Below are 13,301 nucleotides of genomic sequence, written 5' to 3' on the forward strand. Positions count from 1 at the left end.
TAAGAGCCGAGTACAGTCCTGAGACAATCGGTAGGTAGTCCTTTAGGGGAATCCCGAGGCAATCCGGAATAAGCAGCAAACACAGCAGGAGCACACAGCAGGCAGTATACTCAGGCACTGGACTGGGCTGGGAGGCGGCCTTTTAAGCTGCTGGACAGGAAGTAGGGCAACAGAACGGTAACCTCCATGTTAACCGAGGGCAAGGGCAGTCAAAAGAGAACTGGAAAACCTGGAAACCTGACAGTTCTCACCAGGGAAATTAAACACTCTACATGGAAATCTGTCTTGGACAGTGGATTGGACACTCCTGATATACATAAAAGGAAAATGGCAGTGGCATTGTGAAAAAAAGTGATCTTCTATTGTTTTTTATTTTTTTTTTATGGCATTAATTGTCCATTAACCTCTTAAGGACTGAGCCACTTTGAATGTTAATGACTGAGCCTCATTTTACCAATCTAACCAGTAATTAATAATTTTATTCATTTATATAGCGCTATTAATTCCACAGCGCTTTACATACATTTGCAACACTGTCCCCATTGGGGCTCACAATCTAGAGTCCCTATCTGTATGTCTTTTGGAGTATGGGAGGAAACCGGAGAACCCGGGGGAAACCCACGCAAACACGGGGAGAACATACAAACTCCTTGCAGATGGTGTCCTTGGTGGGATTTGAACCCAGGACCCCAGCGCTGCAAGACTGCAGTGCTAACCACTGAGCCACCGTGCTGCCCATATCACTTTATGTGATAGTAACTCTGGAGTACTTCCACATATCCCAGTGATTCTGCGATTCATTTTTCATGACACATTATACTTCATAGTAGTGGTAAATTTTGGTCAATATGATTTGTGAAAAAATAAATATTTGGACAAATTTTTAAATTTTCACGATTTACAAACTTTGAATTTTATGCCCTTAAGCTAGACTGTTATACCACACAAAATAGGTAATAAATAACATTTGCCACATGCCATGAGCACCTTTTTTGAAACATACATTTTCTATCTTAGGAACTTAGATGAATTAAAAGTTTATCAGCAATTTCTCATTTTTCCAATAAATTGCACCAGAACTGACACAATTTTTAAAACTGCACCCCACCAAGTGCTCAAAACCACATTTAAGAAGTTTATTTACACTTTAGGTGCGTCACAGTAATTAAAGCAATGTGGAAGGGAAAAAATTAACATTTTAATTTTTCCCCACAAAAATGCTGCTTTAGCCCAATATTTGCATTCTCACAAGGGTACCAGAAGAAAATGAATCTAGCAATTAGTTGTGCAATTTCTCCTAAGTATGCTGATACTCTATATGTGGTGGTAAACTACTGTATTGGGTACACAGTAGGGCTTGGAAGGGAAGGAGTGCCATTTGAGTTTTGAACAAAATTTGCTCGAATAAATAGTGTACTCCATGTCATGTTTGCAGAACACCTGATGTGCCTAAACATAGAAAATCTCTGACAAGTTGACTTCATTTTGGAAAAAAACCCCACATAGAATTTATCTAAACATGTGCCGAACACTTTGAACCTACAGGTGCTTCACAGAATTTTATGACGTTAAGCCATGAAAATGGAAAAATACATATTTCCCACAAACACGTTGATTTATCACCAATTTCTTAATTTTTACAAGGGTAAAAGGAAAAATTGGACAAATCAATTTGTTGAGCAATTTCTTCTAACTGCCTGTGCATGGGTTTCCTATCTTGATTTTTAGCACTTAGCAACCTTACGTCTGGTTCCTCAGGGGATATGAGGAACAATTTATTGGTCTTTGAAGCAGACAGAACCAAGTTATGGGTCTCTAGTGTTGTGGGTACGTATAGACCAGCCTGTGCAGGAGTTATTTCTTCTGCGGTATTGCTCTCGGTGTGTCAAGAGTAGGATTAGAGAATCGAGTTGACAAATCAACACCAATGACAGTGTTCTAACTCATCATGTATGTACTGTATATAGTCACCTATTCATAAATAACAAAGAATCATGAAAATCAGTATTTTAGACTTGTTTACCAATGTAAAGTTTTCAGACCCATTTTATGCATTCCACTAGCTGTCTAGGAGTAGTTGTCAGAGATGTCTGTTCTAGATTTTCTTCTTTTACCCAATTGAAAACATAATTGTTCAGCCAAAGTGAAAGTGCTTGTTTATAAGGCAGAGCAGAGAGATAGATGTTGGCTGAAAGCTATCATATGTGAATGGCTATCTTTGGAAACCCAATTTGAGGAAACAAACATATCTACTGAAATTCTAAAACATGAACATGGTAACTTGGGATACTGAACATAAATGGGGCAAGTTTAAGGATATACCACTAGAGTCCTGTAAAAAAAACTTATACCCTCTGAAAATAAAATGTCCAGGAATAAAAAAATTCCACCATGGATTAATAAGAAAATACAAAGTATAATAAAAAAAACATTCAAAAGGGCACTCAAAATATTGAAGGCTGAGAATACAGAAATAGCATTTCAGCAATATAAAATTCTCAATAGGAATTGAGAAAAAGAAATCAAGCTAGCAAAATTAGCTACTGAAACAAAAATCGCCAAAGACATAAAATAAACCCCAACAATTTTTATAAATACATCAATGCCAAATGGTAAAAGAAGGATAAAAGATTAGAACAGGATAATTATGGAGGAGAAAGAAAATGCTGAGCTATTAAACAGGTACTTTTCATCAGTGTTCACCAAGGAACTGACTGTTCCAGGGATCATTCAACAAGGCAAAAATCAACATCTCCCCAATATAATAACTATTTTAAGACAAGAAGTACCCCTGAATCTGAGTAAATTAAACATTGACAAATCCCCCAGGCCAGATGGCATTCATCCATGGATATTGAGGGAATTGAGCTCAGTAATTGACAGACCACTGTATCTTATCCTCTTAGACTCTCTTGCAACAGGGTTGGTACCTCAAGATTGGAGAATGGCTGATGTGGTACTGATATTTGAGAAAGGTAAGAGGGTGGATCCAGTCAATTACCATCCAGTAAGGGGTACTTTGCACGTTGCGACATCGCTACTGCGATCTCTTCAGGGTCAAATCGAAAGTGACGCACCTCCGGCGCCGGTAACGACGTCGCAACGTGTAAAGCTTAGAAGCACTGATAAACGATCGCAAAAGCGAAAATCAGTGATCTGTGTAGTGTCGGTCATTTCCATAATTTCGCTGCAGCGACAGGTACGATGTTGTTCCTCGTTCCTGCGGCAGCACACATTGCTGTGTATGAAGCCGCAGGAGCAAGGAACATCTCCTTACCTGTGTCCCGGCTGCAATGAGGAAGGAAGGAGGTGGGCGGGATATTTACGTCCCGCTCATCTCCGCCCCTCCACTTCTATTGGCCGTTTGCCATGTGACGTCACTGTGATGCCGTACGCCGGCCAGAGCTACGTCGCAAGGCAGTTAAGTGCGTGTGAAGCTGCTGTAGCGATAATGTTTGCTACGGCAACTATCACAAGATATTGCATCTGCGACGGGGGCAGGGACTATCACGCTCGGCATTGCTACAATTGGCTAGCAATGTCGCAGCGTGCAAAGTACCCCTAAGTCTGACATCAATGGTGTGCAAGGTTTTTGAGGGCATTTTAAAAGATGAGATAGTGATATATTAAGGAGAATAATATAATAACTGATAAGCAGCAGGGATTTATGAAAGATAAGTTGTGTCTAAACAATATGTTAGGGGTTCTATGAGGATATAAGTGCAAATCTGGATATTGGTAATTCAGTTGATGTGATTTATTTGGACTTTGCAAAGGCATTTGATACTGTGCCACATAACAGTCTTGTAATGAAGCTCCAGAAGCAAGACCTAGGGGAAATTATATGCAAATGGGTAAGGAATTGGCTAAAAGATAGAAAACAAATAGTAGTCATAAAGGGTACAATCTCTAATTGGGCTATAGTCAGCAGTGGGGAACCACAGGGATCTGTGCTAGGACCGATTCTTTTTAACCCCATTATTAATTACCCTGCGGATGGGATTGAGAGTAAAGTATCAGTCTTTGCTGACAACACCAAACTATGTAGGATATTAAAAATGGACCTTGATAGTACAATATTAAAAAATGATGTGGATAAGATGTTGAAATCGGCTGACGTGTGGCAAATGAGATTTAATGTTGATAAATGTAAAGTAATACACCTTGGACAGAGTAATCCTATTGCTGCATGTAGTGCCCCTGAGACTGGTCGCTACATGGTATTTCATTATATCCTTCCTGGGCAGGAAGAGGTTAACCCATTAAGTTTACACACACCTCACATAGCTCATCTAAACACAGTCAGGAAGTGACTCAGCCAGTTCCTAGCAGACACAGGCACTAGGGGAACTCCAGGTCACCATAACATTGGTCTGAATCCTTGCAAAGGTGGGGGGGCAGGAGTAGGAGTAAGTTACAAAGACAGGAAGTCAAGTCAGCTTCAGTCAGACAGAAACAGAGCAGACACGCTGTAGAGCAGCTCCCTGAGGGGTTGCTGCCAGGCACCCCTCGAGGAGGCAGAACAGAACTGTCTGGGATGTAACACCGCACTGACCTCTGCAGGAGTCTCCTGCAGTGGGGAGCCAGCAGACCAAGGCTAGTAAGACTTGGAGGGATGGGAACCAGTACCAGTAATCATGGGCAAAAGGAGTACAGTCACCAGGGAGAGTATGGTGTGAGTACTCACGGGACTGAGCAAAGGCGGGGTACAGAGCCCTAGTTCAGGAAAACGCTTCAAGCTCACCTGATAACAATCTGCCCAGTGAGGGAACCATCAAGGACCTTACCAACATTAGTACCCGGGGCAGAGCAGCAAAGAGGGAGTCTGGGAACAGGGATAGAGGTCCGACTGAAGAGAGGTTCAAGCTGCCTGCCATATGGGCGAAGATAGAGAGTGAGAGAGAGAGCAGGAGGGGATCCCAAGATGCTTCAGGCCACAGGGACCCACCAAGTACAAAGTTGTGCACGGATGAGAAAGCCCACCAATTATCAGACCCTGGACCGGACCTCTGACCTGCCCGGGATCGACCGGAGTCTCCGACGGTGAGGATCAGCACCTGGGGTGCAATACCATCTTAATCAGAGAATAAAAGCATCTGGAACCCGCACCCGGTGACTCTGTGAGTAAATGCCGCCACCCTGAGCTCTGGCGCTCTCGTAGACTGCTGCACCATTCTTACCAACCTCCCGAGGTAATCCCACTCCACCTGTGGGGAGCGATACCATCCTGGCTGCACCCGCAGAGAGACTATGTAGCGGCGGCTAATTCCTGGCCGCACGCCACGGGTGGCGCTGCAAAGCATCCCCCATTACCATCCAACACCGCCCTGGGAGAGGAAAAGTCACAGGAAGGGTCTACATCAGAGGAGGCGGAGACCCAGTCGCCATTGCAACCAGCGACATGCTTCCCAGGGACCCGTCGCCCTCCTTCATTCCCATGTACACTGGACACGTGTTTGCTTGTCTTTTCATGTAGCCAACGGGGCCACGGAGCCGGGTCAGGCCAGTCACAGCAACCCCAAGAAACTACTGACCCGTTGACGAGCACCCTAAGGCCCCGTGGGGCGCTACATGCATATACATTGAATGGAAGTAAACTTGGGACTACACAACAGGAGAAAGACTTGGGTATTTTGGTTGGAAGTAAGCTGAGCAGTAGAACTCAATGTCAAGCACAAGCTACAAAAGCAAAAATATTTTAAGGTGTATAAAAAGAGAGATTATATCCTGTGATCTCAATGTATTTTTATCCCTCTATAAATAACTTGTAAGGCCACATGAATATGGGATCCAGTTTCGGGCTCCACATTTTCAAAAGGATATTCAGAAGTTAGAGTCAGTTCAAAGGCAGGCAACTAGATTATTGTAAGGAATGGAAGTCCTCCCATAGGAGAGGTTGAAAAAATTGGATTTGCTTAGCTTAGAAATAAGACATCTTAGAGGAAATATAATTTATATGTATAAATACGGCTGTGGTGAATACAAAGTACTGACACATGACTTATTACTTCAAAAGACAATACTAAGGACCATGGGGCACTCACTGTGAGTGGAAGAAAGATGATTCCGGAAGCTATATAGGAAAGAGTTCTTTATAGTGATGTGTGGACTCACAGATAACCAAGATCGGTGGGTCTAACCGGGTTAAAAGAAAAACGGTTCCTGCCCGGCATTGATCCCAGATATCTGGCCTGATGCCAGTCCCCATATAAGTCTATGGGGGCCAGAATCTGGTGCTTCTAAAGGTGGTAGAAGGGGTAGGGGGATTGGAGCAAGCACATTATACTTACCAGTCTCCAGTGTGACTGTATTCTACTTCTAGGGCCACTCATTATCGCTCATCCATATGCACTGCTTTCCACACCCACCGGGAGTCCTGGCATCTCTGATTGGTTGCAGTCCGCATGCGGTTCCTCTTATTTTAATACACAGCCAAGATAAGCACACGGCTGGGGGCTGCAGCCTGTAGCCGTATGCTTTATCATGGTTGGGTATCATAATATGGGGGGACCCCACACCATTATTAAAATGTATCTATTTATTTAGTTTTACACCAATATAGAGCCGCAGGTAGGGTCTGTGATTGCAAGCAGTCAGATACGCTCAGGGTGGGGGCACTGTCAGACTGCAACCAATCAAATATGCCAGGACTACCTGTGGGTGGGGAAAGCAGTGAATTTGGAGGAGCAATAATGAGCGGCCCTGGAAGTAGAATGTGCGGCCCGGAAGCAGTTACAGCCACGCCAGAGACTTGGTAAGTATAACGCACTTGCTTTATTTTTATTTTCTTTATTTTTTTTTATTTCCCAAGTTGCCAGATCTGGATCATTACCTAGAGATCCCAGAAAACTTTAGGTTAGAGTAGTCAGATTGTGGAATGCCCTACCACAAGATAGTAGGGTAGTAATGCCAAACAATATAACAACTGTTCAAAAAGGGCTGGATGATTTCCTCAGTACACACAATATAATCAGTTATAAATGATTTAATGACAAAATGCATAATTGGTGGAGAAAGGTTGAACCAGATGGGCCTAGGTCTTTTTTCAACCTATGTAACTATGTAACACATTTTGCAATGTACTACTAAGCCTATGTTTCCACTTGTACACTCATTTTCGATTTACAAATGACACTTCATTTTAAATTTACATTCTTAAGTCCTGGACATACAGATCAAAAAGCAGTAAAATGTATTTGGCATCCATAGCAGTTTCATGAAGCATGATGATAGACCTTCCTGAAACTCCAATCTTCCTATAGTATTTATGTCTAAATATTTCATTATGTTGATTTTGTAATACACCTCAGTAAAAGAACAGTATCGTAAAAGTCATTCGGCCTCACAGCATCAGTGTAGTAGACCACCCTTCTGAATGATCTTGTTATTTGGGGCATGACTGCTCAGTGCACTTTACTACTCCGCAGATCACATCATTTCTGCCATTTGCTTCCTCTTGGGAGACATTATGTTGGCCTTAATGGGTTCAGTATGTGCTGAGTGAATATTTCTTCAGCTGTACTAATGGTTGTATGTCCCAATGTAACCCCTCTTTTAGTCAGTTTAACTGTTTAGGTGCTATTGAATAAAATAATATTTACTTGTATATTTAGAAAAGTAAATATAAAAGTATAAGTACTTAATAAACTATACCAAACTCTCTCTTTGAATAATATGGTATAGTTCGATATTTGCATATACTTGGTGCTATCTCTTTGGGGTTCACATACTAGTTTGGTAAATAAAGCCTATTTCTGAAAAAAGGAAATGTTATACAGTTTTCCAAATCACTTTCTGCAACAATTCCCTACAGATCTCAGCATAATGTTATTCCATAGGGGCCTTCATTGTTTACTTCTATAGGCTAAATATCTGTTTTGGGTATGTCTAAAACACAATTTAATGTGAGCGATCTTTATTGTAATTAGTTCTGCCTCTATGTGAGCATCAGATATGAATATGCAGTAGATAAACAATAAAGGTTACTATTAAGTGGCATAAGTGTTGTAATACTACAAAGAAAATATTCATATGATATGAATAGCTTGAAAACATTCTCAGAATCTGACCTTTTCTCACTTTTGAAACTGTAAAGACTCTTACTGTCTCTCTTATTCATTTTGGACTAATGCAACTCTCTTCTGACTGATCGCCCTCTATCCAAACTTTCTGCTCTCAAATCCATCCTAAATGTGGCAGCCAGGATCATATTCTTGTCCTGCCGCTACACCAATGCTTCCACCTCCAGACATTGAACTGGTTATCCATCTGCTACAGAGTACAATATAAACATCTCTCTCCCCCACAAAGCTATCCACAGTTCTGCACCACCAAACATCTCCTCCCTCATCTCTGTCTATCACCCTATCCGTGTTCTATGGTCTCTAAAACATCTCTCGTGCTGCACCAGTTTTCTGGAATGCACTGCCCTGGACAATTCAATTAATACCTAGCCTCCACATTTTTAAGCGTGCATTAAAGATGCATCTCATCAGACAAACCTATCCCCTCACTTCAAAAATCTAACTCTTCCCTGCTTCCCCTTTTTAAATTTTCCTCAAAATCTGGTGCCTCCTACACATCTTGCATCCTTGCATCCAATAGCACTTGACAACTGTACTTTGACTGATACTGACTGATGACTGATACATGCAGTATTATTTGAAAAACCCTATTTATTATAATGATGACGACTTAACCATACATAACAAGCACTTTTTACCTATTGTGTCCCCCCCATTTCCCTATAAAGAGTAAACCTGCGACTTGCGAGCAGGGCCCTTACTCCTCTTGTAACTTTTCAACTATTGTATGTGTAATTTTTAGGGATGATTGAATACTTCAAATATTCGGCTTTGCGAATATTTGCCCAATAGGTTGCCGCTATTCGACTAGTCGCGAATATTCGATGCGCAATGTAAGTCTATGGGAAACCCTAATAACAACTATTCGGAACTATTCGGGCTTTCTATAGACTTACATTGCGCATTAAATATTCACATAGCGGCGACCTAGTCGTTGGATATTCACAAAGCCGAATATTTGAGGTATTCGATCATCCCTAGTAATTTTGCTACAGGTAAAATATATCTTTGTACCGTGTTAGCCAGTAAAGATAAAAAGGTATCAACCACTGAGGACTTCAGTTCTTTTAAACAATTTTTTAGTAATTTTGCAAAGCCTTTATTGTCTATAAAATTCCCGATTAATTGCAAAGTTCTATGGAATACAGTATATGAGTGCTGTAAAAAATTATACTTATCATTAACATTACTATTAGAATATAGGTGCATAATGCACACAAAATATAAAGCACACAGCCATGTTACGGAACATTCGCTCCTAGTCTTAGCTAGAAGCCTCCATCTCAGATTCCATAATTTTTTCTTAAACATGTCAGGCAGCATGCTGCTCCTTTTTTTTTTGTAAAATGGCAGACGTCATGATGGAAAATTGAGTGACTCCATTATAAGGCATTGGGGTCCATCGGCCACCTCTAGTGTCTATCAAGTGTTGGATTCAGCAGAAGCGTGAATTCCCTTTTTATTTTCCTATATGCAACAGAAATACTGATTTTTTTAATGCCAATGTGAAATCAGCCTTTTCAATATTTCCAAAAGAAATTAAAAGACAACAGTGTTTATATAAAGAATTATTCAAAATTGCATAGAATAATTATAATACATTGCCATACAGTAATTCATAATATGTGCATATTATAGCATTAACAAAAAGTTTTATAGAGCTCTAAGACAACCCCACTAGTTCCTGATTACTTTGTATACTGGTTTCCCCACTTTTTATCCAGTGACATACTGTAATCCTGGGAGACTTTAACATCCCCATTGATGAAAAAATGTCCCCATCTATTGTTCCAATTCTATCTGTACCTTTCTAAGGGGCACTTTGCACACTGCGACATCGCAGGTGCGATGTCGGTGGGGTCAAATTGAAAATGACGCACTTCCGGCATCGCATGCGACATCGCAGTGTGTAAAGCCTGGATGATACGATTAACGAGCGCAAAAGCGTCGTAATCGTATCATCGGTATAGCGTCGGTGTAATTCATAATTACGCTGACGCAATGGTCCGATGTTGTTCCTCGCTCCTGCGGCAGCACACATCGCTGTGTGTGAAGTCGCAGGAGCGAGGAACGTCTCCTACCGGCCTCACTGCGGCTTCCGTAGGATATGCGGAAGGAAGGAGGTGGGCAGGATGTTTACATCCTGCTCATCTCCGCCCCTCCGCTCTGATTGGCCGCCTGCCGTGTGACGTCGCAGTGACGCCGCACGACCCGCCCCCTTAACAAGGAGGCGGGTCGCCGGCCACAGGGACGTCGCACGGCAGGTGAGTGTGTGTGTGAAGCTGGCGTAGCGATAACTTTCGCTACGCCAGCTATCACCACATATCGCTGCTGCGACGGGGGCGGGCACTATCGCACTCGGCATTGCAGCATCGGCCTGCGATGTCTTAGTGTGCAAAGCCCACCTAAGCCTTTCACAACTTACTAACTCTCTTACACATGAAGACAGAAATACACTGGATCGGATCTTCTTCCAACTCTGCTCAGTGTATGACTTTACCATCTGCCCGCTTTATTCTTTCACACAAACATTTTCCTTTTCTATTAAAATTTGTTTACTCATTAAGGATACCTCATTATACTGCCTAGACATCTTCATGCCATTAACTTTCAGGAACTTGTGAAGAATTTTAAGTTACCTTCATTCCCAAATATCCTCCATGTCTCATCCAGGTGTAAGATTTAAAAAAAGTACTAAATAAAAGAGCCCTGAATGAAGCAGCACTCCCTACAGGCACAACATACTGACACAAACAATGGCAACCAAAAGATGTGGCAAAAGACTTAATCCAGGGACATAGCTACAAGGGTTGCAATCGCACCTGAGATATGGAGTCTAGGGGGTCCAAAAAGGTTCCAATGGCTTATATAAAAAGACAAATGTTATTAAAGACTTACAATAATTGGGGGTCATTTGTAGTTTTGGAATGGGATTCATGAGCTTCAAATTGCGCCACTGACTTCATCCATTAAAAATGTATGCTGAAATCATATATCGCTGCATGTCACCTTGCCAATCAAGCCTATTTCACCACTCTTACTACTTCACTATCTAAAAATCCAAAGTGACTACACTTTTCATTACCTCCTTAGTCTGAAAGCACAGCTCCTTATAACCAATCTTCTCTTTCAAACATGCAATCATAACCCCTTTAGCAAAGAAAAGTCTCTTAAGTAGAACTGTGTCATGATCCATGGCCGGTATCTTCTGCTGTTGTATTTCCCAGCTCCGACCTGGTCATGTCAGGGGTAATTTCTCCCTGCCACGTTCCGGTTTCTGGGACGCTATATCTGGGTGCTGCACCTCTGATTCAGCACCAGTGATAGTCTATATCTCATAGTGTGTGTCGCTGGCTCAGGTACTCGATCTGTTTTGCCGTGCACTCTCTCCCACCTAATCTGTGTCCATCTCTTCTCTCCGGCCCCGGCCCGCTTGTCATACCATTGTTTGTAGTTTGGACTTCCCAGTACTTGACTTATGCTCCTGTCCCTGACTTGGCTCTCTCTCCCCCTTTGGCTTTCTCTATTACCGTTCGGCTGCTGACCCTTGCTTGCTTCCGACTCTGTGTTTGCTCACCTCGTACATTGATTTGACTTTCCGTTGCTGACTTGGCTCTCTGACTACTCTGCTGCCACCTTGTGGTGACTTTGCTGTAGTACTCTGGGTCACGTCTTAATACAGTGTGACGTTACTCTGCTGCCACCTTGTGGTCACTCTGCTGTACTACTTCGGGCTTCATCTTAGTACAGCATGACGTTACTCTGCTTCCACCATGTGCTGACTCTGCTGTACCACTCTGGGCCACATCTTAGTGCAGCGTGCCAACTGCTCTGCTAATAAAAGATCCGTCTTTCATCTCTCCTTCATCTGTAAACTCCTAAAACTCCTTGGACTACTTTTTTCTATAATGCTATCTTTCAATATTTTTTTTCTTGACCCTTCACAATATGTTTTCTGCTCATTACACGCTATAGAAACTAACTGACCTTACTGAAGTCTCTAATGATCCACTAACAGTTAAACGTAATGTTCTAATGGTTACTGTCATAGATATATTATGAAATCCATAAAAGATATCTGTTTTGTCCATAGAGAGGGCACATATCAACCCCTACATTTAACATATGAGATTAAAAAAAAACTGGAGGAAGAAAGAGAGAACTAACACCACAGCCGGCAATTGTTCAGTTAAGATCCCTTGGTGTGGACAGGTAATTTAGCTGATAAATCTGCGATAACAGGCGAAAAGCCTGGGTTGTGTAAATAAATCTGCAGTAACAGGCAAAAAGCCTGGGTTTTGTAAATTCAGAGGTGGAGAAGAATTAGGTTCTTCAGTCCTAAGGATTGTCTCAGACACTTGGGGGGGGCAGTGGTCAGTGATGAATATTTAGGTATGCACAGATCCTACAGTTATGGGAGATATGTTTTCTGCACCGTGAAAGAATTATGAACCTAAGGCTGAGACCGCACTTTGTGTTTCCACCTGCGTTTCAGGTGCTTTTTAGGTCCGTTTTGAGAAGCACCTTTTTCATGCCAAAAGTCATGCGTTTTGATTTTCCAGCAAAGTCAATGGAAATTTGATTTTCAGACCACACTTTGCGTTTCTAAATGCTGCGTTTAATTAGCATATTTTATGGCAAAAACCATACGTTCAAAGAAGCAGCATGTCAATTGTTTTTGCCATTTTGGCTGCGTTCTGCACCCATTGAAATCAATGAGTTGTAGAAAATCGCTGACAAAATGTGAAGCAGTGCGCTTGCATTGCATTATTATTGCGATCCACATGTTTTTTCTAACATAACAAAGGCAGTTGTTTCGTCTTTCTCTCTCTGTCGGTCGGTGTCTCTCTCTCTATGTCTCTATCTCTCTCACTGTCCATGTCTGTCTCTCCCTCCCACACCCTCTCTCATACTCACCGATCCACGATCACCGGCGCGGCGCTGCACGGCGTTCTCACTGTGGCGGCTTCTTCTCTTTTGAAAATGCCGGCCGCTCATTAATCCATCACGTATTCCCTGCTTTCCCCGCCCACCGGCGCCTATGATTGGTTGCAGTCAGACACGCCCCCACGCTGAGTGACAGCTGTCTCACTGCAACCAATCACAGCCGCTGGTGGGCGTGTCTATATTGAGAAGTAAAAAAAATAAATAAATAAATGAAAAAAACGACGTGCGGTCCCCCCACATTTGGATACCAGCCAAGGTAAAGCCACACGG

The sequence above is a fragment of the Anomaloglossus baeobatrachus genome, chromosome 6, assembly GCF_048569485.1.
Source record: "Anomaloglossus baeobatrachus isolate aAnoBae1 chromosome 6, aAnoBae1.hap1, whole genome shotgun sequence".
In the NCBI taxonomy this organism is placed as follows: Eukaryota; Metazoa; Chordata; class Amphibia; order Anura; family Aromobatidae; genus Anomaloglossus; species Anomaloglossus baeobatrachus.